Genomic DNA, 5,991 nt, shown 5'->3' with positions numbered 1-5,991 from the left:
AAAAGTAGGATCAGCTCTATCTTTCCGTGTTTTGCGCAGCAAAGCCCCCCCCATATAAGCTTATCGGAGTGGTTAGTTATGCAAGAGGATGTGTGAAACACTGGGCAAAACTGCAAAAAAAAAGAATGCATCTGGACCTCATTAGGCTAAATACCCTTCTAATTCATGGAAGGGTTGTGTCACGAGCACAAGTGAATTGGCCCTGCAAGTGCAAAAAGTGCAGTACTATGCACAGACACATACATGAATCAACCTCAACAACCTTGTTCATGTGCAAATACATTGTACTGAGGCTAGCGTATTTGTGCATACGGTTGTGTGAAGAAGCACTGAGGGCTTAAACACATGGACATGTTTTTCTCCCATTAGGCCGGCTGCACACGGCCATGACGGGCTCCGCCGCAGAATATTCCATCACCCCAAGGATTCCCCTCTTCCCAGCGAAGACTAACAGGAGTTAACAGCAGACACTTTGAACTTGCTGTGCAGCTGTCCACGAACTCTGAACAGCAGCGCATTCTTCCACTGCCCATCAACAGAGAACGAGGAATTCCCCATTGCAGTTAGAGAAGGAATTCTCCTGCTGGGGAGAATGAGGGAATCCCTTAGCAGGGATAAAGGTGGCAGGGCTAGAGGGCTTCCCCGAGGGATTTCCTGAGAGTGGTGGGATTTGGGTGGGGCTAGAGGGAACCATCCTCTGGGCCTGCCCGTCTAGCCATGCCTTCTATCTCCTTGTTATGGGAAAATTCCCTGGAAGAACTACTATAGCCCGCCCTCTATCTCTAGCCTTGCCTCCTCTCACCATTACAGGGGAATATACCCATAGCAAGAAAAGAGGTTCCCCTGCAGGGGAGAATAAGGAAATCCCCAGCAGCGGGGAAATCCCTTATTCTGCCCTGCAGCGGGGACATCCCTCCAGCCCCACTGAGATGAAGGGAAGCCTCCTCCTCCTTCTTTTTCGTTTATATCTCTCTCCTCCTGGAGCAGAAGTATTATTCTTTTTAAGCAACGCTGCTCTGGATCGTGAGAATGTGTGATCTTCGCGTGATTGACGCTCAGGGCCTATGCGCGGAAAAACATCCGTTCACATGATTTTTAGGGCACTTAGCCGCGATTTTTTTGTGTGGCTGAGTTATGGATGATTTTCGCACTTGTGTAATGAGCCCTTATGCAGTACAATATAACGATTTCAATGATTAAAAGAAATTCTAGACGATATAAGTAATAATCTGGAATTTATCATCAAATGTATGAGATTTGGTAAAATACAATAATTTCCCAGAAGTGGTTGGCATGGGTGAAGATTACTGCAAGGGTCACAAAATATCTCATAAGATCATAAAAGAACTGCAAGTGTCTCTAGTCTTGGATAAGATCAATGTTCATGTGTCTACAAAGAAAAAAAGATGGCAAAATGGATTTATGGAAAAAAATAACTAAATAATTTCTGTTTAGGATAATTGTCTATAGACAAATTCGGAAAAGAAAGGACTCTAAGGTCCCCTGTCCACGGGCGATGTGAAGTCCCGCGGCAGATCTCCGCCGCCGATTCTCCGCCGGTCAGCCCTATCTGATAGCTCCACCACGAGCGTAGAATCGCTATGATTCTCCGCTCGTGGAACGGGTGCCAGCGCTTTTCATAGCAATGCTATGGGAAGCTTCGGCTGGCGTGATTCGCTGGCGGTTTACCGCCGGCGAAATCATGCCCGTGGACAGGCACCCTTAGGGTGCCAAATGCAATTCATGCCTTGACTTTCAGCTTGGACATCATTTACGCACCTGTGCTCCCAGTACTGACAGCTTGTTTCCCCCATACACCTCTATTCAGACGCAGGATGGAAAGGCTGAGCAGACACACTAGTGCAGTGTTAACCCAGTTTAAGAGGAATGAAATGTAATTTAAAGGGGTTGTCCCGCGCCGAAACGCTTTTTTTTTTTTCAATAGGCCCCCCGTTCGGCGCGAGACAAACACAAGGGATGCTCTGCAGCGACTTCTTTCTTACCTTAGCAAGATGGCCGCCGGGATCTTCACCCACGATGCACTGCGGGTCTTCTCCCATGGTGCACCGTGGGCTCTGTGCGGTCCATTGCTGATTCCAGCCTCCTGATTGGCTGGAATCGGCACACGTGACGGGGCGGAGCTACGAGGACCAGCTCTCCGGCACAAGCGGCCCCATTCACCAGGGAGAAGACCGGACTGCGCAAGCGCGTCTAATCGGGCGATTAGACGCTGAAATTAGACGGCACCATGGCGACGGGGACGCTAGCAACGGAACAGGTAAGTGAATAACTTCTGTATGGCTCATAATTAATGCACGATGTACATTACAAAGTGCATTAATATGGCCATACAGAAGTGTATAACCCCACTTGCTTTCGCGGGACAACCCCTTTAAGACAAAATTGCATTATTAAACTTTCAAGCAAGTCACATGATGAGTTGTTTTATACTACCCTCCTACAGAAGACAGCACAATATTGGTCACTGTTCAGTTCTGGACAGAGAATTCCACCTGAGGGCTTCAACAGACGGCCATGTTTTTGGAATGTTTTAAGAGCGTGAAAGTCACACCCGCAAAATGTGACGAAGCAAAGCCATTGATTTCAATAGTTTCGTTTTCACAGGCGTGCTTCTTATGCGATATTCCTACGTGCGAGAAAAAATAGGCGTTGCCCTATCTTTTTCGCATGTTGTTTTTATATGTGCGAGAAAAAATAGGTCCTGCCCTATCTTTCTGCTTTTTTTTTCCTACACGCAAAAGTGCGAAGTTTGAATGGAAAAAAAAAGACTTTAGACTGGTTGATGCGCAAATACACTCTGTAGCGGCGCAAGTATTTGCACATGCGCTCGTCTGCCGAAGCCCTTACTAGTTGATCAGTCCACCAAATGTATGGCCTACTAGAACTTTCCTAGTAAATTGTTTTTACTGCAAAGTAAAAAGTAGTGCTGAAGTGGACATAAACAGTAATGGTATTGAGGGATAGCAGGGGCTAACCCAGCCCAAGGGTTGTCAGAGAGGTCCTCCTCCAAAAGTTGTCTGCACCAGAATGATATATATTATGGAGTCCCCTTTTTTCCGGTTCGCATCCCCTTATTTCTACAAATACTTTATATATCCATTCTCCATACATCCATTTTTTTCATGCTTACAAGGCATACAATAAGCAGTCAAAAATACTTCACGTAATGCAAATATTTTTCTTGTTGACATATAAAAGGTTACAAAGAAATGCACAAAAGAAACAGCTAAATACTAGTGTGCAGTATTTATAAAACAAATATTTTAAGTTTAGCTTGCATAATGTTTAACATTTATTGCATTCTCCACACAGCAGAGAAATGAAGTGCATAATGATACGCGGTGCGGTTATTTAACCTACAAACAATATATGACCTGCTTCTTTACTGCTCCTTCCAAGTCAGCATCAGCACTGCAACGTTACCGGTACTGTCACATACTGAGTTCTATCCTAGCAAGGTGTGTGTCAACTGGACATATGTGCCCGTCAGTGGTATTAGGGATATTCAGGCATATGTCTCAGGCCTATACATCAAAGATGCAACAGTAAGTGAAAATACAGTTGTATGAACACGGCTTCAGGGTTTAGATGGGATTATGCTTAACTAAACTCGCCGCTACGGAGTATAGTTGCGCATAAACCATTTTGGTTTTTTCCTCAGACTTTTTAAACTAGTGTGCATGAGTTTTTAGAAAAAAAAAAAAACAGTATTAACTAACTAAGTGCGGGAAAGATAGTTCAAGTCCTATCTTTTCTCGCCCATACTATTAATGGGCGAGAATACCGCTAGTGAAAATGAAATACTGAAATAAATGGTCTTGTTTCATCCAGTTATGCAGCCGTCATTATCATGGTCGCGTAGCGGGACAACATCATGCCCATCTGTTTAAGCCCAGAGAATGAGAAGATATATTTAAAGGGGTATTCTGCTATGCGCATGAAGAGGTAAATGGAAAGAGCACAAATGGTGGCCATGGCTAAGTGGAGACAGAGTTTGTGAACATTTCCATGTACTTATAGTTTTACATACAGATCAGTGGACATAGATGAATTATATTTACATATAGCATAATCTGATTCAATGTAAAAACTGTCATTAATATGACTTATGCGAATGACACTTTGATTAAAGCGTGTCTAGGTCTGACCTATACATGTCGATTTTTGTAAGGCAAACTTCTGTTATTAGACATTGAGGGCCTAAAAAGATGGGCATATTAGCACATCAGTAGGGCGAGCATGGTCCTTAGCGAGTACCTGCCCGCTCGGAAGAAAAGTTTCGGGTGCCGGCGGGGGAGAGCAGGGGGGAATGGAGGGGAGATCTCTCTCTCCCTCTCTCCTCCCCGATCACTCCCGCAACTCACCGCTCACCCGTGCCGGCACCCGAATCTTTTCTTCCAAACGGGCAGGTACTCGCTAAGGACAATGCTCGCTCGAGTAATTGCCCTTAGCAAGTATGCTCACTCATCTCTACACATCAACCAGGGCTTTTTTCGGACTATTCAAACTCTGCGCTATTGCGCACTTTTTTGAAAAGAAAGTGGAAGGCTAGGTCCTATCCTATTTTTCTTGCACAGAGTATTAACTATGGGCAAGAAAGATAGGGCAAGTCCTATCTTTTTTTGTACGTACTGATCAATATATTAAGAACTGAGAAACCACCCTGACACAAGCCTCACAAAATAAAAAAAGCACTCATGCCTTATAAGTTTTTTACAAAAAGTGTCAGCATTACCCAAAGAGTGTGTCAACTGTCTGATAAATAATGTATCTTGAGGCAGCTGGTAGGGCACGTTTTACTCTAGTTTTATACATTGATAAATTTACCCCAGTATGTTCTTTTCAGCAGCTTGTACATACATGAGAATATAAATAATGTTACCCCATATGTCATGGCCTCCAAGGTCATCTATTGAGGGTCCAAGTCCAAGTTACCCCTAAAGGTCGAATCTCACATTAATACACTAATAATATGAAGTCAATCTGCTATATCCGCCAGCTCATTACAACATATTGGCACTATTTGACCTACAGAGATGAATTAACTTTTGGAGTGTTTTAAAGATCACAAGGCCCAAAATATAGCAAATATTTATTTAAAGTTCTATATGCTTCCTTCATGAAATCTATGGTTTCATGCAACATAATTTTGCATCTATTTTGGTGATGAAAGATTGACTGCAGTATTCTTCGAGGAAGTACTATGCGACCCATGCTCGGTGCAACACAGAAAGGTTTGTGTAACTGTCGGAAATGAAATATGTTCTTAAAAGTCATCATTCTGATGAACAGGGACTACTATCATACATTAATGGACATGGAGAGTGATGAGGCCAGGGTAAAAATAGGAAAATTGTAATAGAAGAGATCTCAATAAGAATCATAATGATGATTTACTTGCATACAGTAAACATACAAAATCGACAATAAAGTCTGCACATGATTTTGTTGCAGGTTTTGCTGCAAAATTTCAATCATTGCACTGAAATGAATAGAATCTGTTGCTAATTCCATTGCATATCCGCAAAAGATAAAACATGCTACAGAATCAAAAATCTGCAACATGACTTGAATCCGCAGTAAATTTTTTCCACTGTGAGTGAATGAAGTGTGTTAAAATGTCATTCACTAAAATTTTACTGTAATTAGTTGTGGAATTTCAGTATGGATTCTGCAACAGAAATTCCATAATTAGTATGCAGTGTCTGAAATCGGCTTTATCATGACTAACATGTAGAGATGAGCGAGCACGCTCGGATAAAGCAGTTACTCGAGTGAGCATCGCTCTTGTCAAGTAACCGCTTGCTGGTCCGAGCAGGCTCGGGGGAGGGGGCCGGGGGTGAGATCTCTCTCACTCGACCCCCCCCCCCCCCGCCGCTCCCCGCTCACCCCCGTCCCCCCGAGCCTGCTCGGACCAGTAAGCAGTTACTCGAGAAGAGCAATGCTCACTCGAGTAACTTCTTTATCCGA

This window comes from Eleutherodactylus coqui, chromosome 1 (assembly GCF_035609145.1).
Source record: "Eleutherodactylus coqui strain aEleCoq1 chromosome 1, aEleCoq1.hap1, whole genome shotgun sequence".
In the NCBI taxonomy this organism is placed as follows: domain Eukaryota; kingdom Metazoa; phylum Chordata; class Amphibia; order Anura; family Eleutherodactylidae; genus Eleutherodactylus; species Eleutherodactylus coqui.
This window is presented reverse-complemented; position numbering follows the sequence as displayed.